We start from the raw sequence: 22,123 nt of genomic DNA, 5'->3' as shown, positions 1-22,123 counted from the left end.
ATCAAGCAAAAAAATAAATAGGCTTTCTATGGCCCACTGAGAGATGGCACACACAGGAGTAAGGAGTGGCACACAAGCCCTGAGGCCAATATTTTTCTCCCACTGATTGATGTAGTGATTTTTTCAGGTAGATTTTAGAACCCAAATCAAGCAAAAAAATAAATAGGCTTTCTATGGCCCACTGAGTGAGAGATGACACAGACAGGGATGGCACTCTAGCAGAAATGCCAATCTTAATCTCCCACAAAAAAAAAAAAAAAAGGAACTGTCCTTCAATTACTATCTCCCTGCAGTAATCTCAGCCAGGTATGGCAGGCAGCAATAAGGAGTGGACTGATGCACAAATTAAATAAAAAGTGTGGACAAACAAACAAGATAGCTGTGCAGAAAGGAAGGAACAAGAGGATTTGTGCTTTGAAAAAAGCAGTTGGTTTGCACAGCAGCGTACACACAGCAATGCAGCTATCAGGGAGCCTTCTAGGGCAGCCCAATGAGCTACAGCGCTGAGGGGAAAAAAAAAAATGTAGCTTCCACTGTCCCTGCACACCGAAGGTGGTGTTGGGCAGTGGAAATCGCTACAGCACAAGCGGTTTGGTGGTTAATGGACCCTGCCTAACGCTATCCCTGCTTCTGACGAAGCGGCAGCAACCTCTCCCTAGGCTCAGATCAGCAGCAGTAACATGGCGGTCGGCGGGAACGCCCCTTTATAGCCCCTGTGACGCCGCGGACAGCAAGCCAATCACTGCAATGCCCTTCTCTAAGATGGTGGGGACCAGGACCTATGTCATCACGCTGCCCACACTCTGCGTTTACCTTCATTGGCTGAGAAATGGCGCTTTTCGCGTCATTGAAACGCGACTTTGGCGCGAAAGTCGCGTACCGCATGGCCGACCCCGCACAGGGGTCGGATCGGGTTTCATGAAACCCGACTTTGTCAAAAGTCGGCGACTTTTGAAAATGTTCGACCCGTTTCGCTCAACCCTAATGTTCACCACATTCCTTCTATCCCTGAACAATAAAGATAAAGATGTATATATTTTACAATATTTTTCTCTTGACTTTTTCTCTACTTTTTTTGGCTGATCTGCAGTTAATATTATTATTATTCATTTTTATAGCACCATTTATTCCGTGGCACTTTACATGTGAAAAAGAAGCATACTTAGACAAGTACCATAAACATGAGTAATACAAGGCACACTCAAGTACAGAAGGAGAGCGGACCCTGCCCTCGAGGGCTCACAGTCTACAGGGGATGGGTGAGGATACACTAGGAGAGGGTAGAGCTGGCCGTGCAGTGGTTCAGTAGACTGAGGATCACTGCAGGTTGTAGGCTTGTCAGAAGAGGTGGGTTTTCAGGTTTCTTTTGAAGATTTCTGTGGTAGGCAAAAGTCTGATGTGTTGGGGTAGAGAGTTCCAGAGTAGGGGGGAAGCATGGGAGAAGTCTTGAATGCGGTTTTGGGAAGAAGAGTTAAGAGGGGAGCAGAGAAGGAGATCTTGAGAGGATTGAAGGTTGCATGTAGGTAAGTACCGAGAGACCATGTCATAGATGTATGGAGGGGACAGGTTGTGGATGGCTTTGTATGTCATAGTAAGGGTTTTGAACTGGAGCCTCTGGACAATAGGAAGCCAGTAAAGGGCTTGGCAGAGACTAGAGGCTGGGAAGTAACATAGAGAAAGGTGAATTAGTCGGGCAGCAGAGTTTAGGATAGATTGAAGTGGTGCAAGAGTGCTAGAGGGGAGTCCAGAAAGTAGGATGTTGCAATAGTCAAGGCGGGAGATGAGGGCGTGCACGAGTGTTTTGCAGTTTCTTGGTCAAGGAACGTATGGATCTGGGAAATGTTTTTGAGTTGGAATCAGCAGGAAAAGGCAAGGGCTTGGATATGTAGCTTGAAAGAAGGCAGAGTCGAGAATCACCCCGAAGCATCAAGCATGCGGGACTGAGGAAAGTGAGCAGCCATTGACATTGCTGGATAGGTCTGGTAGAGGGGTAGAGTGAGATGGGGAAAAATGATGAATTGTTTTGTCCATGTTCAGTTTTAGAAAGCGAGCAGAAAAAAAAAGCTGAAATAGCGGACAGACATTGTGGGATTTTGGTCAGTAAAGAAGTGATGTCAGGTCCAGATAGGTAGATCTGTGTGTCATCGGCGTAGAGATGATACTGCAAACCATAGGATTCTATGAGCTGTCCCAGGCCGAAGGTGTAGATGGAGAAAAGTAGGGGTCCTAGAACTGAACCTTGGGGAACACCTACAGACAGGGGGCGAGGTGAGGAGGTGGTATGGGAGACGGAGACACTGAATGTCCGGTCTGTTAGATATGATGAGATCCAGCATAAGGCCAAATCTGTGATGCCAAGAGATGAGATAATCTGTAACAAGAAGGAATGGTCTACAGTGTCAAAGGCAGAAGACAGGTCCAGGAGAGGGAGGACAGAGTAGTGTTGCTTGCTCTTGGCAATATTTGCATGTAGAGATAACAGAACATTTGAACAAGAACACAGTTTGGGCTATTTAGACCCATGATGCTGTGATTACCCAGGACTGATAAGAGTAGCTGCAGAGAAGAATCAAAGAGGGTGGTGAGCAGCTATCTGTTGTGTAGAAAACAGTAGACTAGAGAGATGACTAGAATTTGCTAGACAATTTCTCATCCTCTGAAATGTAACTGCAGCACACACTCTACTAAATGACCTTGGAAACTAACTGTATACTATGTAAGATAAAAGTTCTCACAGCAAGAGAACATTAGTAAATAGAAAATGCAAGTCAATTGCAAAAGTACTAATTTTCATTCTGTCTAGCTAACCAAAGCAATTTAATAACTAGTGAATAGTAATGAGCGAGTATGCTCGTTATTCGAGTTTCTCCGAGCATGATCGGGTGGTCTCCAAGTATTTCTGCGAGCTCAGAGATTTAGTTTATGTCGACGTAGCTGCATGATTTGCGGCTGCTAGACAGCTTGAACACATGCAGGGATGGACTGCTAGTTAAGGAATACCAACATGTATTCAAGCTGTATAGCAGCTGCAAATCATGTAGTTGCGTCAACATAAACTAAATATCCAAGCACTCCGAAATACTCGGAGACCACCTGAGTATGCTCGGAGAAACTCGAGTAACAAGCATAATCGCTCATCACTACTAGTTAATACCCCTTTAGCTACTTCTAGCCTGCCTCTAAACCAGTGGTCCCCCCACCTTTCTGACCTAGAGAGTCACATTCATCTCTGAGAGGGCGTCGCGAGCCGCATCTAGCTCCCTCCCCCTCACAGTAGTGGCAACCAGAGCCCCCATTACGGATATAATGATAACCTAAATTTTTCCACAGAATTCACCCCAAAGCAGTATAACAAGATCCAGTGGTCCCCACAATACTCCAGAATTCAGTATTCTTCCATTCAGCACTCTCAGCACACTGTCACATCCAGCTTCCGGCACCTTCTCAGACAAGTAGCATCATACTGTCCCCAGCGTACCATGCTTAAAACATCCCTAACCCCTAAGACCAGTATACGAGGGGCGATCCAAAAGTAATGATAATCAATACTAAACACAATGAATATAGTCAATTTTTTTTTTACATAGTCTCCTAACAAGTCTATACATTTAGTCCATCTCTTTTCTAAACTTAGAATTCCCTTAGAAAAAATTCTTGATCTTGACCCTCAAAAAAATCCCCAACAGCGGTTATCACGTCGCTATTGTCATCAAATTTCTTGCCCCGGAGGTGTTCCTTGAGCCGAGGAAAGAGAAAGAAGTCACTGGGGGCTAGATCTGGCCAATAGGGGGGGTGTTCCACCCGTTCAAAGCCCGCTTCTTGAATGGTAGCCATGGCAACTGCAGCTTTGTGAGCCGGCGCGTTATCTTGGTGAAACAGAACTCCAGCCCGCAGTTTGCCGTGCCTTTTCTCCTTGATAGCCTCCCACAATCTTCTTATTTGTTCTGCGTAGTAGGAGCCCGTAATAGTGGCTCCCTTCTCCAAATAGTCAACCATAATAATTCCATCAGCGTCCCAAAAAACGGACGCCATAACCTTCCCTGCTGAGCTTGACACTTTGAATTTTTTCAGCGTCGGTTCGTCGGCTCGTTTCCACGTCATCGATTGTTGTTTAGTTTCGGGATCAAAGTGGTGGATCCAGGTCTTGTCCATGGTCAAAAAACGTGACAAAAAATTTTCCTTGTCTGCTTGGAACTTTTCGAGATTTGCTATTGAAATGTCAACTCGTTTCTTCTTTTGCTTGTCGGTTAACATTTTTGACACCCAACGCGCGGAGACCTTTCTCATATTCAATTCTTTTGCAAGGATTCGTTGAATACTGCCATATGAGATCCCTGTGACCTCAGCTACATGCCTGATAGTCACTATTCGATCTGCCAATACAACTTCTTCAACTTTTTTCACGTTTTCTTCATTGAGGGACGTGGATGGGCGTCCTTCACGATGTTCATCTTCCGTCGATGTTCTTCCCAGCTTAAATTCCTTGGCCCAGCATGCAACTGTGGAATATGGAGGAGAAGAGTCCCCCAATGTTTCCACCAAGTCACTGTGTATGTCTTTGGTAGTCATGTTTTTCAAGCAGAGGTATTTGATGACAGCTCTGAGCTCGTTTTTTTCCATTTTGATGTTCACTCCTCAGCAGTTCATATTCAAATGAATGTAGCTCCCGGGAATCATGGTCTATTTAAGTGATTTTTTTTTTCCTGGACTAGTGGGTACCTAAGAGAGAAGAAAACATTTTATTTTAATTTCTGTGTGCAATAGAAATAACCGATTATCATTTCTTTTGGATCGCCCCTCGTATGTGCATCAGATCTGCTCTTCTGTGCAGGGCTATGCACAAAATTCATCATTTTTATATTTTCTCCTCATACCTGTTTGCTAGACCTGCAGCTAATGCATCAAGATGGCAGACAGCCGCGAGCCACAATTCATGGGACCATGAGACACATGTGGCTCCCGAGCTACAGGTTAGGGATCCCTGCTCTAAACTATAAATGTCTGGGCAATGCACACATCCCTGTATTGATGTTGTAAAATGTAAATGCATTGTAATAAGCTTGAACAAGATCATGCAGCTTTGGGGAGGGACGCTAGCTTTCACACATAGACAGACTTACCAGAGAAAATAAACAAGGTTTATTACCATGGTTATCTTCCCAAAAAGTTGTCAGAGCAGGTTGGGTACTGTTGCAAAAATAAAAATAGGTGCTAAATTTCAAATAGTTTGTCGCCAGAATAGTGATGAAAACTGTTTGATGAGTCGGGGCCATTGTGTTATGGTTGATCCCCCAAATAATTATCTCACAAATCTGCTTAGACCAGGAAATCTCAGTTAGGCTAAGTTCACATGAGCGTTTAGGGGCTTTTCGGAGGGCTGCGTACGTCCTCCGCTATGTCCCACCTACTTCCGCATACTTCTGCATGCGTCCTGCGTACCTATTTTTAACATTGGGTACACAGCACATGCAGATGTATGCGGATGTGTTGTTTTGACGTGCCCTCCAACTGCACGGGAACGCAACAAGAGCTGTAGCTGTCAGCAGGGTGTAAACAGATATTCTCGACTGTCAACTGTCTAGATAAAGCTAAATTGGTCCAAGTATAGGGACATACAGTGGGGCAAAAAAGTATTTAGTCAGTCAGCAATAGTGCAAGTTCCACCACTTAAAAAGATGAGAGGCGTCTGTAATTTACATCATAGGTAGACCTCAACTATGGGAGACAAACTGAGAAAAAAAAATCCAGAAAATCACATTGTCTGTTTTTTTATCATTTTTTTTGCATATTATGGTGGAAAATAAGTATTTGGTCAGAAACAAACAATCAAGATTTCTGGCTCTCACAGACCTGTAACTTCTTCTTTAAGAGTCTCCTCTTTCCTGCACTCATTACCTGTAGTAATGGCACCTGTTTAAACTTGTTATCAGTATAAAAAGACACCTGTGCACACCCTCAAACAGTCTGACTCCAAACTCCACTATGGTGAAGACCAAAGAGCTGTCAAAGGACACCAGAAACAAAATTGTAGCCCTGCACCAGGCTGGGAAGACTGAATGTGCAATAGCCAACCAGCTTGGAGTGAAGAAATCAACAGTGGGAGCAATAATTAGAAAATGGAAGACATACAAGACCACTGATAATCTCCCTCGATCTGGGGCTCCACGCAAAATCCCACCCCGTGGGGTCAGAATGATCACAAGAACGGTGAGCAAAAATCCCAGAACCACGCGGGGGGACCTAGTGAATGAACTGCAGAGACCTGGGACCAATGTAACAAGGCCTACCATAAGTAACACACTATGCCACCATGGACTCAGATCCTGCAGTGCCAGACGTGTCCCACTGCTTAAGCCAGTACATGTCCGGGCCTGTCTGAAGTTTGCTAGAGAGCATTTGGATGATCCAGAGGAGTTTTGGGAGAATGTCCTATGGTCTGATGAAACCAAACTGGAAGTGTTTGGTAGAAACACAACTTGTCGTGTTTGGAGGAAAAAGAATACTGAGTTGCATCCATCAAACACCATACCTACTGTAAAGCATGGTGGTGGAAACATCATGCTTTGGGGCTGTTCCTCTGCAAAGGGGCCAGGACGACTGATCCGGGTACATGAAAGAATGAATGGGGCCATGTATCGTGAGATTTTGAGTGCAAACCTCCTTCCATCAGCAAGGGCATTGAAGATGAAACGTGGCTGGGTCTTTCAACATGACAATGATCCAAAGCACACCGCCAGGGCAATGAAGGAGTGGCTTCGTAAGAAGCATTTCAAGGTCCTGGAGTGGCCTAGCCAGTCTCCAGATCTCAACCCTATAGAAAACCTTTGGAGGGAGTTGAAAGTCCGTGTTGCCAAGCGAAAAGCCAAAAACATCGCTGCTCTAGAGGAGATCTGCATGGAGGAATGGGCCAACATACCAACAACAGTGTGTGGCAACCTTGTGAAGACTTACAGAAAAAGTTTGACCTCTGTCATTGCCAACAAAGGATATATTACAAAGTATTGAGATGAAATTTTGTTTCTGACCAAATACTTATTTTCCACCATAATATGCAAATAAAATGTTAAAAAAACAGACAATGTGATTTTCTGGATTTTTTTTTCTCAGTTTGTCTCCCATAGTTGAGGTCTACCTATGATGTAAATTACAGACGCCTCTCATCTTTTTAAGTGGTGGAACTTGCACTATTGCTGACTGACTAAATACTTTTTTGCCCCACTGTATGTGTACGATTTATCTGTTCAATTCTATTGGGGTAGATGAAAAAATACACACTTGAGCAATTCAGCATACTGTGCCATCTCTATAGGAAACAGCTTGTTGTATATAATTTAACAATTTAATAATCTTTATTTTATTAATAAATAAAATAAAGATTATTATTAACAGCTTGTTGTATATAATTTAACTTCAAATAATTATATTGATATTCTTTACAAAAATGTACATAATGTAAAAAAAACTTTTTTAAAACATCATTTTTCCCAACAAGTGATGTAATGATTGCAGGTTCAAGTCCCCAAAGGGGCCTTAAAAAACGTGAATAATTAAAATACAATTTCAAAATATAATCACCCCCCTATTTCCTAACCTAAAAATGAAGGCCTTTAAAAATAAAAATAAAAGTACACCCAGTAGAATTCTCCTGGGCCATGAGTCAGTGTTAAAACCACTTCATTTCTCCGTAACTCCAAAATACCACAGTGCAGTATAGTTTAACCCCTTAGCGACTGAGACTTTTTTTTTTCTCTGACCAGTGTCACTTTATGTGGTAATAACTCTGGAAAACTTCAACAAATCCCAGTGATTTAGAGATTGTTTTTTCGTGATACATCATACTTTATGATAATGGTAAATTGAGGTCGATATGTTTTGCGTTTATTTCTAAAAACATATCAGAAATTTGCAAAAAATGTTAAAAAATACAACTTTCAAACTTTTAATGATTATCCCATTAATTCAGATAGTCATGCCACACAAAAAATTGATATATAACATTTCCCTCTTGTATACTTTAAATCAGCACCATTTGTAAAATGTTGTTTTATTTCGTTCAAGTTTTCGAAGGTTTAAAAATGTAGCAGTAAGTTTTCATTTTTTTTAAGAAATTTACAAAACTTATTTTTTTTTGTTCAATTTTGAAGTGACTTTGGAGGTTCTATATATTGCAAATCCCCAAAAGTGATACCATTTTAAAAACCACACCCCTTCACGTATTCAAAATTGCTTTCAGGTAGTTCATTAACCCTTCAGGTGCTTTTCAGGAATTACTGCAAAGTGGCACAACATGAATTAAAAAGTTTGTTTTTACCACCTAAATTTTTGAAAACATCTGAACAGGCCACTGTACCCGGCAGACTTTAAGACCATTATTTGGCTGTAAACTGCCATGCCATACATCAGGACCATACACTCAATATCTCAGAGTTTCAATGGGGTTGAAGCGGAAGCCCCCACACTCTGTTAACCATCTAGATGCCGTAGTCACTATTGACAGAAGCATTTTAGGGGTTAAACGACCATAGTCGGTGCCAACACTGATTGTGTTGATGCAGCAAATTGTCAGCTATAGTGTACAGTTGACAGCTACAGGATTGTCACCCATCCGGGAATGCTAGTCTCTTATATTGCAGATCAGTAAAAAGACATATTGGTTATCACAAAGGGGTAAATAGAAGAGCAGTACTTGTTCCCAAATATTGCTGCCCATGGTTAGGTCAACATGATCTTGCTGATATCAAGTACATACAGGAGGACTTCATTTTAATAGCTCCAAGGTTATTTAAAGAGCATGGTAGCTTTACTGTGGTGTTATCTACTGTAATTGTCATTTCAGATAAAAGCTAAATCAATAAGATGTTTGAGTAATGAAAAGACATTAAAGGAGAGACAGCATAAGATCAGATAGTGTAGAGACAACAGCACATGTATTTGTGGAAAATGAAAGGTTTATAAACTAATCCATGGTGCTCCCACACACCAATTTTTCCATTGCTTAATCTAGCCATGGAGCCATTGGCTAGACATCTTATGAAGGTTAATAATAGAAAAGGTATATAGATTGGTGAAGTGACTATGAAAAATAACTGATTTGCAAACAATATTGTATTATAATTAGACAATACCGAGTCTTGATTCTTCTTAGGATTTAAGATAAATATCAGTAAGGCAGTAAGGCTAAGTGTACATGTTGTAGAATTGCCACGGAAATTTCTGCGACACTTCTGCGCCTCCTGCCGCGGGTATATCGCATGCGGAATTGGCATGCATATTCCCGCTAAACACTAGCGTTTTACAAGCATAATTAGCTTGCAGAATGCTAGCGTTTTCCAAGCGATCTGTAGCATTGCTTGGAAAACTGATTGACAGGTTGGTCACACTTGTCAAACATAGTGTTTGACAAGTGTGACCAACTTTTTACTATTGATGCAGCCTATGCTGCATCAATAGTAAAAGTTAGAATGTTAAAAATAATTAAAAAATGGTTATACTCACCTTCTGACGTCCCGATCTCCTCAGCGGCTTCCGTTCCTATAGATGGTGTGTGTGCAGGACCTTCGATGACGTCGCGGTCAAGTGACCGCGACGTCATCGCAGGTCCTTCACACACATTATCTATAGGAACAGAAGCGGCCGCGTGCGCCGCTGAGAGGCGGGAGGACTCCGGGGCCATCAGAAGGTGAGTATATCACGATTTAATTCTTTTTTTTTTTACCAATTATATGGTGCCCAGTTCGTGGAGGAAAGTCTCCTCTCCTCCACCCTGGGCACCAACCACACATGATCTGCTTACTTCCCGCATGGTGGGCATAGCCCCAAGCGGGAAGTAAGCAGATCAATGCATTCCTAGGTGTGCGGAATCCCCGCGATTCTGCAAATTTAATGAACATGCTGCATTTTTTTTCTGGAATGCGATTCCGCTCAGGAAAAAAATGCAGCATGTGCACAAAAAATGCGGATTGCATTCTATTAAATAGGATGCTTAATGTGAGCGGGTTTTTTTCGTGGTTTTATAGCGTTTTTATAGCGAAAAACCGCAAAAAATCTGCTACGTGTGCACACAGCCTAAATGTGATTTTTTTTTCCTTGACACTATAAGTAGGCAAAAGTTAAGTAAATAAGGCAGCACACTGCAGCGCTAGAACATGCAAACTTGAAACACGAAATTTTTACTGCATTACTGCACTAGAAATATGAAAAATTAGAGCGTTTAGCGCAAAAAAATGGCCAATTTTATGTGTACCTGGTAACCCCTTTACGGCATCTCTCTTATACCAGGTCCTACACTTGCCTTACCTCACTGAGAATAAACGTCTCCATCTGAATGGGTACATGTGAAACCTCTTCCTAGACTAAAATTCTCTCTCTCTGTGAAGGGGTATTGGACCTGCTGTAATTAAAACACCTGTGGCTAGGAGGCGGAGTGCACGATCAGAAGGCTAAAGAATACATTTCAAAAACCTGACCGGCACATCCAAACATGGACTAAGTGTGAACAGGTGCTGAACCTAGAGTCCCCAACTCGTATATAGTTAAGTAAATAAGGCAGCACACTGCAGCGCTAGAACATGCAAACTTGAAACACGAAATTTGAACTGCATTACTGCACTAGAAATATGAAAAATGAGAGCGTTTAGCGCATAAAAATGGCCAATTTTATGTGTACCTGGTAGTCCCTTTACAGCATCTCTCTTACACCAGGTCCTACACTTGCCTTACCTCACTGAGAATAAACGTCTCCATCTGAACGGGTACATGTGTTTCAAGTTTGCATGTTCTAGCGCTGCAGTGTGCTGCCTTATTTACTTAACTATATACAAGTTGGCGACTCTAGGTTCAGCACCTGTTCACACTATGTTTGGATGTGCCGGTCAGGTTTTTGAAATATAAGTAGGCAAAAAACACAAAAATTTAGCAATCTTTGTCTGACGGTTGGTGCTGGAAGAACACATATCAACTAAATTTTAGCACAGTTATAAACAGAATTAATCAGAAACTGACTAACTGACTTTCCTGTCTTGATCTCTGGAAGAAGCTATCTATTGAAGATGGTAAGTCTACCTAGACTGTATACCTGCTTCAGTCACTTTCATTCTTGGTACAACCAGAAGATTTTAGAGGGATCAACAGATCCTTTAAAAGATTTTAATGAGGCAGCAAAACAAGAATATTAATGTTGAAGTTTCAGAGATAAAGACAGGAATGTTACAATTTGGCTTGGAAGCCTGACTGGGATAGTAAAGAAAATATTCTAGATCTGAAATTAGGATAAGACCTGACAATACCCTACACTTTGGGGAAAGCCTATGACAAGTGTTGGATATCTGCAAGATTTGAATCGAAAACTGCTAAACAAAAACAATGAGCGCATTGTCTTGCATACTTTGTCAGTTGTATTACAATATTCACCAAATTAATTTAAGCGGTTATTATTTGAAAGAACTAGGACCAAAATACATCAAGATATAAGATGATAACAAATGTACAGCCCAATACAAAGCTAGAAGGCGCTCGAAAGTTACATAGATAATTGGAAGAGGAATCTAGGATCCAACCAAATGAAAGTTGAAGTGAAAGAAAGATAACAAAAGAGATTAAGATGAGTAAACCCTGAATGTAAAGGGGTATGAACACTGCAAAATAATTGTGAGCAAGCATTGTTAAAAACAATGGTTTCATAGTTATCTTGAAATATGAGTATGCTGCTGATCTTCCGATGAACGAGCAAAGCAAGCACCATAACAGTTTATCGATCTCAGTGGTGCAACATCCTATGTAAGCAGGACTTTCTTTTCCGAGAACAATGGCAGTCAATGTGCACTATCAAGTATAAATAACTCATCGCACATCTAGTATTAACCTCTTAGTGACAAGCTAATTTTAACCTAAATGAAAAGGCCAAATTCTGACCAGTGTCACTTTATGTGGTAATAACTCTGGAACACCTCAATGTATCCCACTGATTCTGAGACTTTTTTGTGACATACTGTACTTCATGATAGTAGTAAAATTTGTTTGATATGACTTGCGTTTATTTGTCAAAATATAGCAATATTTAGGTCAGGGGACTGTGAGGGCCATTGTAAAACCTTCATTCTGTGCCTTTATGAGATAGTCTATTGTGGAATTTGATGTGTGTTCAGGATTATTATCCATTTGTAGAAGCCATACTCTTTTCAGCTTCAGATTTTTTACAGATGTTGTTATGTTTTCATCAAGAATTTGTTAAAATTTAATTGAAACCATTCTTCCCTCTATCCAGGAAATGTTCCCCGTGTCATTGACTGCAACACAACTGCACAACATGATTGATCCACTCCCCATTCTTAATGATTGGCAAGATATTCTTTTAATGAATTTAGGTGCCCTTTTTGCTCCACACATATCTTTGATCATTGTGGCCAACGAGTTCTATTGTAACAGTAGAAAAATGTACCACAACTTCATAGTCTGCTAAATCTTTCTGAAGATCTTTTGTAATCAAGCGAGGGTTCAGGGTTTCAGATTTCCCTTTGTAGCAATCCTATGAGCAGCTTGACCTCCACTCTTCCTATTAGCTGCAATTTCTTAATTACATTTCTAACTGGGGAAATGGAAACTTGAAAACACTTTGCTATCTTTTATCCTTCTCCTACTTTCTGGACCTCCATCATTTTCATTTTCAGAGTGCTAGGCAGCTGCTTAGAAGAACCCATGACTGCTGTTTTTTTTTTCACAAGGTCAGAGGAGACTGGGTTTTTATGAAGCTGGGAAATTTGCATCACTTGGCCTTTCCTAACGATGATAGTAAACAAATCATAACTTCACAGGCTAATTAAGTTCCAAAACCTTGGTCAAATTTATCTAAGCACAAAAACCTCCAAAGGTGCTCAAACTTTTGGGGCACATTATATTCCTTTTCTGTAATTTTTAAAATATAAAAGATGAAAATATATATATATATTTTGCCTAAAATATAAAGGAAATGTGTCATATTTTAACGCTTAAGCCTTTTAGAAATCATTTCATCTTCAAGGTGCTTAACTGTTCACAATAACAGTAATTTTCACCAAGGATGCCCAAACTTTTACACGTCACTGTATAATGGTCAGATTATTTTTGGTTCTATAGTGATTGTAGCTAACCTAACAAGGAAAGAGATGGGAATGTGTCAAGGAGTGAGAAAAATAGGAAATAAAGGAAAGTGATTTAAAATGATTTTTTATATATATTTTTCTAATGTTTATTTGATTGATCCAATAAAGTACATACAAAGAAAAATAAACTTAACATGACCATAAGGTTTGATAACAAAGAAGAATAATACGTTTTCGGAAAAGAGCAATCAACTATATCAACTTACTGAAATAAAAAAGTCTGTATGGCACATTAATTATATAACTAGACAGTAAGATAAAATGTAAGCTATTAAATAGGAGACCTTTTCTGTCTTTTGCCATTTCTAATTTCAACATCTATTAGGTATGAGCCATAATTGTACAGCATTCTGAAATACATGCAAGACATTCAAATTAATGGGAAAAAATGTAGTACATGGGTGGCCAGATCCACCAATGCCATAGTTGACTTTCTGTTTTGGCTATCATAATGTAATCACTTTCATTAATTTACTACTTTAAGAAAATTATCCGGTATGAGCTCCCACTTCTCATTATTCTTACAGCCTGGTGTTCCTCTAAATAATGTTCAATAAAATCACTGGATGTCCATTAATATTCAATCGTGCTTGACTCCAGACAACTGTAAGATGTGAGGGAGCTCCCTTTGTTGCTCTGCAGTTGTTCACATGTGTTTAAGTTTTAATTGAGCTTTATAATTATGCATAGCACTAATAAGTTGAAATAGTAAGTAACTAATTTAATGCTAAAAAATTCTGCTACTTAGCTGGCCAGCTTAGTCAGTTTTCATGTGTATTGTGTATTTAAAAAGAAGCTATCTTCATAAAATGACTTATAGTTTACATCAGATTTTTTGTGTTAACTGACTTTTTGGCAATGATTTTTGTTTCCATATTACAATTTGTATTAAAAATAAGAAATATAAGTGTTATAATTTTCATACTGGCCGCCTGGACTTATTTAGACGCTAACTTCCTGTTGTTAACTACTAGCTTCTTAATGTATAAGCTACATTTAACACACTCAGACCCTACACGTTGTACTTAAGTAATTAAAGCGCATGTGTAAAGTTCTGCAGTGGGGTAGTCGTGACTGAGCTGCTGTCCGGCTATGCTCTGACATTTTACAGACATGCAGTGTCCCAGCCACAGTGGATTGTAGAGTGTGGGGTGCATCACACTCATTTGTAGACCGCAGGCTTCCACTGATTTCAGGCATCTGTCCTCTAGAGTTGCCGCATGCAACTCAGGGAATACTAAGTCCGTTACAACAGGCAAACATTTACTAGTCACTTCAAGTTCATCAGGTGGTGACATGTGAGATAGGGCACAACTGTCATGGGTTTACAGCGACAGAGAGGAGCCAAAAGACAGCAGCTTCTGATTTCTCCTACTCCTGCACTGAATGTAAGCACTTCACCTTCGTATTAAATGGTGTCAATTTCTTTGGGTAGTGCACAGGTTCATCTGCTCTGTTGAGAGCTCCTGGAACTAAGGCTCTCAGATATGCACTGTTAGCCACTCCCATCTCCTATATAATCTGGGTCCTGGCTAGCACTCATTGTCAGAGTTCTTTTGCCACATGACTGGAGGTTATTGTTGGCAATTTGAGTAGGTGGTTGGTGGATTTATCTGTCACTAAAGGTACCGTCACACTAGACGATATCGCTAGCGATCCGTGACGTTGCAGCGTCCTCGCTAGCGATATCGTCCAGTGTGACAGGCAGCAGCGATCAGGACCCTGCTGTGCTGTCGCTGGTCGGGGAAGAAAGTCCAGAACTTTATTTGGTCGCTGGACTCCCCGTAGACATCGCTGAATCGGCGTGTGTGACACCGATTCAGCGATGTCTTCACTGGTAACCAGGGTAAACATCGGGTAACTAAGCGCAGGGCCGCGCTTAGTAACCCGATGTTTACCCTGGTTACCATCCTAAAAGTAAAAAAAAACAAACACTACATACTTACCTACAGCCATCTGTCCTCTGCACTCCTCCTGTACTGGCTGTGAGCGTCGGTCAGCCGGAAAGCAGAGCGGTGATGTCACCGCTCTGCTTTCCGGCCGCTGTGCTCACACAGACAGTACAGGAGGAGTGCAGAGCACAGCGCTGGAGGACAGACGGCTGTAGGTAAGTATGTACTGTTTGTTTTTTTTTACTTTTAGGATGGTAACCAGGGTAAACATCGGGTTACTAAGCGCGGCCCTGCGCTTAGTTACCCGATGTTTACCCTGGTTACCGGCATCGTTGGTCGCTGGAGAGCGGTCTGTGTGACAGCTCTCCAGCGACCAAACAGCGACGCTGCAGCGATCTGGATCGTTGTCGGTATCGCTGCAGCGTCGCTAAGTGTGACGGTACCTTAATGCTAGGTTTTGAGTGTGTGATAATTCTATTTCTTCTCCATCCTTAGTTTAACTCCATCCTCCACTCCTCAGTGCATACCTCTGTTATACTGTATATGTGTGTATATTTGTATGTTTGGTATTTTTCGTTACCCATGTTTGTATTATCTTGTTATACTATTTAGTGTACTATGGTACACTACTACTTCCCTCTTTCCTTGGTGGGGTAAGGGAACAGACTAAGAGCAGATTCAGGGGCTAATGCAAGGTATGTGTCCCTGACATCTTCACCATCGGAAGTAATCCAGGGAACAGTGCGAGCTAGCATTAGGGACAGGGAAGGAGCCCCTGGTTCCAGGACACCCAATAACAAAGATGTGACCACAGCATTTCACATTTCTTTATTCCTTAATACAGTACCTCTTTATCCCTGCCACCCGTTCATCCTGTACTACCTCCAAACCCCCTGACTCAATCAGCCTCAGGGATTCTCTGTCCACTTCAGCAGTGCACCCAGTTCCTGCCAACTTCCCCTCATGTAGTTCCATGTCCAAAGATCTCATGATGTCAGAATACAAGACCCGCTGCTTGGTACCTAGGCTTCTGAAGTTGCAGGAATGTCCATAAGGAATTCAATATGGCCTCTCACTGCATTGAACATATGGCCCACATTGACCCTAGCAGCCCACTGCACCCGAACTTGACCTTCACTATGCATTTCACTAACTCCTCCCAATGCCTGCACAACCTAGCAGTGACCCCCTATTTGTTGATATTAGTTCCCACCCATTGGGCTTGTTCTATTATTAACTATTTCCTATACATTCTTAACCTATAGACTAAACTTATTGAACTGCCCTTATTGTCTTACCATTTTCTATTTAAATCGTACGTATGCAAGCCTAAGCTCGTCCTATGATTATCTTGCACTATTAACTACTCACATGATACATTAACACTTTACATGACTCATGTGCTGTGCACTACCATAATATATTATATAAAACACATCACTTATTACATGTAAAACCACATGACACTATACAAACACTGTGGTTATTGACTTCAAAGGCCGCATCAGGGTAACACAGTCCACATCCTTACACATGTGCAAATATTATAATGAAGGGAGAAGGACGAGAATGGGCTGTGACATCACATATGTTGATTAGTAGATCCTGTGTTATCAGCTGTGTAAAGAGTTGTTATCTGTCATTGTAATGCTGCCTCTGCTGATGACTAGCTTTGATGAAAATGCTTCAAAATAAGATAGGAGGTATTAGGTTTAAAGAGCCCCCTTTGCCACTGTCAAAATTGCAAGATTGCTATTTTTTTAATTTTAATAAAGATTGCAATATGAAAAAATATTGCCACAATGTTCTCAGTATTTCTGTGTGGACATGGACAGATGGGAATGTGTGACTACTGAGCTTGGGTTGCAATTACCAGAAAGGAAAGATTAGACTGTAACTTTATAGGAAACTAAAAATTGGCAGTGTCACTTAGGAAGTCACAGGAATGTGAGGCATAGTGAATTAAAGGGAATCCGCCAGTAGGATCCACTCTCCTAAGCTGTCTATGGAGCGCCCCGGCAGGCAGTGGGGTACTCCGTACCGGGTCCTTCAGTTCTCAAGGGGGATGTCACGGTGGCTGACGCCGTCTGTGGCCTGTGGGATGTCCGTGTAAAAGGGAAAGGTCCTTAAAGGGAATGTTCATGATGCCAAAGTTTGGATCGCCCCCAAGGGCTAGGGGGTACTTGGTACCGGGTCCTTTGGTTCTCAAGGGGTATGTCATGGTGGCTGACCGAGCCGTGGCCTGTGGGACATCCGTTATAAAAGGGAAGGTCTTTAAAGGGATATGATCGTGATGCCACCTGTGGTATTCGCTCAGGGTGACCGACGCTGCTTAGGGGTCCACTGGGGTGATGTTATGGCAGCTAGATGGTATACCTTCCCACAGGTGAAGTTTGTCCCCAGGGCTTCACAGTAGATGGTGAATGGTGAATGGTGCAGTGAAGAACAAGGACACAAGGTTGCAGTCTCCACCTTTTTACTGAAGGTTCAGCATCCACAGTCCAGAGCACAGATCACAGTGCAGGCAGAGTCTGGCCGGTTTGGAGGCAAATCCAGGGTCCCCTTATCCAGGTGGAAATCAGTAGCCTTCCTCTAGTGCCTTGGTGCTGTAGTACCTTACTGCTAAGCCTCTCATAAAGTCCTCACAGATGTTGTAGATGTTATATATGTTATGTATCTCTCTCTGTCCCCCAGATGGATAGGACAACTCGTATGACCGGTGGCATGAGGCTTTTTACAGGGACTCTATCATGCCCCGGCCTCTCGTGGGTGCCACTTTGCTTCCTGGGTGTAGGGCAGAACAGTAACGTGAAATTAGCTGTCCTGCCGATCAAGGCATAAAGGACTGTTGCTCCCTCGGTGGTCCGGCTACCGGGATCCTGTGCCTCAGAAGGAGGCAGCCTGTGCAGGGCAGAACTCCTTCTGGTTTCCACTCCTTTTGCTATGAATTCTTCTCACTCTCTACAATACAGTTCTCTGTTCGTGTCCTTTCTTAGGAACTGCCGCACAGGGGGCAGGCGCAGCTCGGTGACCTTACGTCTAGGCCTCTGACAGGCTCCCACCCCTGTCAGGGACCAACTACCTCTCAAAGCTCAGCCAGCAACCGCCTAACTTACTCTCCAGGCCACTAGTTTTACCTAAGTGTGAAGAGTGACCTAATAAATAGGAGCATAGCTCCCCCTGGTGGACTGGAGTATGAAATGTGTTGTATGTTTGCGTTACCTGGTAAAGAGATCTCCTTTATTGCCTCCAAACGTAACATCACTACCCCCTAGAGGAAAATGATATTACTGCAACGACCAGGACCCTGGGGCGCTGCATGTACATGGGCATTTAGGTCATAGGAAGCTGAATAAAAATAATTCCTGGATATCTGCAATCTGATATCTTATTCCACAGAAATCCATGTTTTTTATATGTAAATAAGCTGTTAACATTTATGGACCGGAAACTGAAATGCATGAAAATCTGCTTCCAAAGCTTGTTTTATATGACTGAGATAATTACCAGTGTGCTATGCAATGGCTGCTCTCTGTTCTCTTGATCTCACTGTAGAGCAGTGTATGATTATATCTGACACATATGCTGGTGCCTTCTCAGTGCTTCAGCTTTCATCTCACAGGCAGCCAGAGATGCAATATTGTTGCAATATAGCAGAGCTGTGAGAGCTGCAGCTGCTACTGTGTTTGTAAGGAGACAAAGTTCAGTCCTGTTCTGTGTTAGTTACATGTCTCATACTGGTAATAGCTCTTCTCATTTATAATATGTTTTGGAGGCACATTGTCATGCAAATCAATGTCCAGCCCATAGTCATGAGCTGCTCATTTACATCTAAAAAAGTGGATTTCTCTAGAATCAAACCTCAGATAGCAGATATCAAGATGTCATTTTATTCAGCTTCCTATGACCTGCGTGCCCATATACTGTAGACAACATAGCTGGGCTGATCCTAATGACAGATTCCCTTTAAACAATAGAATAATGATTGAACACATAGCCAGTGATAGATTGTACTAGTGGGTGAGCTATAAAGCAGTTGCTAAGGATAATGCCCAACTGGGAATTTTGCATTTCTTAAATTTACATTCACATTGCTACATTTTGTCAGTGACCAGAGATGGATGAACCCGAACAGTAAAGTTTGGTGTCCATTTCGAACACCTACTGTTCGGGCACAGACACAGAGCACGGACTTCACCAGGAAGTCTGTGTTACTGTTCAGGTTTGGCCCCCCGAACACTGGGTGTTTGTCGCACTGTCATGTGCATGACAGTGTGGTGGCAAACACCTCTTTTGATTGTTGGTATCCCTCAGCTGTCAGCTTCTGCAAGGCTGGTTATAAATAATAGAGCGGTCCCCACTCTAATTTTTTTAATTATTTAAATAATTTAAAAAACTGGCATGGGGTCCTCTCCATTTTTGACAACCAGCCCTGTTAAAACAGACAGCTGGGGGCTGGTATTCTCAGGTTGGTAAGGACCATGGATATTGCCCCCCAGCTTAAAAATAGCATCCTGCAGCTGCTCAGAAAAGGCGCATCTTTTGTGGTGCTTTGCCTGGTTCTTCCCACTTGCTCTGTAGTGGTGGCAACTGGGATTCATATTTGTGGGGTTGATGTCACCTTTGTATTGTCAGGTGACATCAAGCCCACAGCTTAGTAATAGAGAAGCGTCTATAAGATACCTATCCATTACTAATCCTATTAGTTGAAGACACAAAAGAGAATAGTAAAACCAAAAACACTCAGTTTGAAAAAATGTTGCAGTAATCCGCAAGTGCTAGTAAAAAATGTAAAAAACAGGGTATTTGGTTGATACGTTTTTTGCAAAAAATGTATACTAAGCTGCTCTACCAATCTTCACGGTATACCCTTATCAGAGCAGTCCTAACTAATGTATGCAATCCCTATCTGATGTATTTAAAAACCTGATCATCTGTATATAACCTGTGTGAACAGGGTTCAGAGAGGAAAAATCCATGTGTGCATACAGGGTAGAACAGCTTTTGTGCAGATAGCCCAAGAGGAGTGGTGGAACTCCCCAGTCTTGTAGACACAAGAGAACAATTATGGAAACAGGAACACATGGGCTACTTGCACAGTGAACAAGTCTGTATGATCATGTTCACACACCACCAAGAAACCTGAAGACACAAAAGAGAATAGTAAAATCAAAAACACTCAGTTTGAAAAAATGTTGCAGTAATCCGCAAGTGCTAGTAAAAAATGTAAAAAACAGGGTATTTGGTTGATACGTTTTTTGCAAAAAATGTATACTAAGCTGCTCTACCAATCTTCACGGTATACCCTTATCAGAGCAGTCCTAACTAATGTATGCAATCCCTATCTGATGTATTTAAAAACCTGATCATCTGTATATAACCTGTGTGAACAGGGTTCAGAGAGGAAAAATCCATGTGTGCATACAGGGTAGAACAGCTTTTGTGCAGATAGCCCAAGAGGAGTGGTGCAACTCCCCAGTCTTGTAGACACAAGAGAACAATTATGGAAACAGGAACACATGGGCTACTTGCACAGTGAACAAGTCTGTATGATCATGTTCACACACCACCAAGAAACCTGAAGACACAAAAGAGAATAGTAAAACCAAAAACACTCAGTTTGAAAAAATGTTGCAGTAATCCGCAAGTGCTAGTAAAAAATGTAAAAACAGGGTATTTGGTTGATACGTTTTTTGCAAAAAATGTATACTAAGCTGCTCTACCAATCTTCACGGTATACCCTTATCAGAGCAGTCCTAACTAATGTATGCAATCCCTATCTGATGTATTTAAAAACCTGATCATCTGTATATAACCTGTGTGAACAGGGTTCAGAGAGGAAAAATCCATGTGTGCATACAGGGTAGAACAGCTTTTGTGCAGATAGCCCAAGAGGAGTGGTGGAACTCCCCAGTCTTGTAGACACAAGAGAACAATTATGGAAACAGGAACACATGGGCTACTTGCACAGTGAACAAGTCTGTATGATCATGTTCACACACCACCAAGAAACCTGAAGACACAAAAGAGAATAGTAAAACCAAAAACACTCAGTTTGAAAAAATGTTGCAGTAATCCGCAAGTGCTAGTAAAAAATGTAAAAAACAGGGTATTTGGTTGATACGTTTTTTGCAAAAAATGTATACTAAGCTGCTCTACCAATCTTCACGGTATACCCTTATCAGAGCAGTCCTAACTAATGTATGCAATCCCTATCTGATGTATTTAAAAACCTGATCATCTGTATATAACCTGTGTGAACAGGGTTCAGAGAGGAAAAATCCATGTGTGCATACAGGGTAGAACAGCTTTTGTGCAGATAGCCCAAGAGGAGTGGTGGAACTCCCCAGTCTTGTAGACACAAGAGAACAATTATGGAAACAGGAACACATGGGCTACTTGCACAGTGAACAAGTCTGTATGATCATGTTCACACACCACCAAGAAACCTGAAGACACAAAAGAGAATAGTAAAACCAAAAACACTCAGTTTGAAAAAATGTTGCAGTAATCCGCAAGTGCTAGTAAAAAATGTAAAAAACAGGGTATTTGGTTGATACGTTTTTTGCAAAAAATGTATACTAAGCTGCTCTACCAATCTTCACGGTATACCCTTATCAGAGCAGTCCTAACTAATGTATGCAATCCCTATCTGATGTATTTAAAAACCTGATCATCTGTATATAACCTGTGTGAACAGGGTTCAGAGAGGAAAAATCCATGTGTGCATACAGGGTAGAACAGCTTTTGTGCAGATAGCCCAAGAGGAGTGGTGGAACTCCCCAGTCTTGTAGACACAAGAGAACAATTATGGAAACAGGAACACATGGGCTACTTGCACAGTGAACAAGTCTGTATGATCATGTTCACACACCACCAAGAAACCTGAAGACACAAAAGAGAATAGTAAAACCAAAAACACTCAGTTTGAAAAAATGTTGCAGTAATCCGCAAGTGCTAGTAAAAAATGTAAAAAACAGGGTATTTGGTTGATACGTTTTTTGCAAAAAATGTATACTAAGCTGCTCTACCAATCTTCACGGTATACCCTTATCAGAGCAGTCCTAACTAATGTATGCAATCCCTATCTGATGT

General features: G+C 41.5%; 1 protein-coding gene across 1 annotated transcript in view; it reads left to right on the top strand.

The window, feature by feature from the left end:
• The window catches only part of NKAIN2 (sodium/potassium transporting ATPase interacting 2), a 1,573,379-nt gene that overhangs the window by 38,013 nt on the left and 1,513,243 nt on the right, over positions 1-22,123 (top strand). The gene's annotated exons all lie outside the window — the stretch shown is intronic.

This window comes from Ranitomeya imitator, chromosome 5 (assembly GCF_032444005.1).
Source record: "Ranitomeya imitator isolate aRanImi1 chromosome 5, aRanImi1.pri, whole genome shotgun sequence".
Lineage (NCBI taxonomy): Eukaryota > Metazoa > Chordata > Amphibia > Anura > Dendrobatidae > Ranitomeya > Ranitomeya imitator.
Note: the sequence above shows the minus strand (reverse complement) of the source record. Positions and strands in the feature narration are given on the sequence as shown.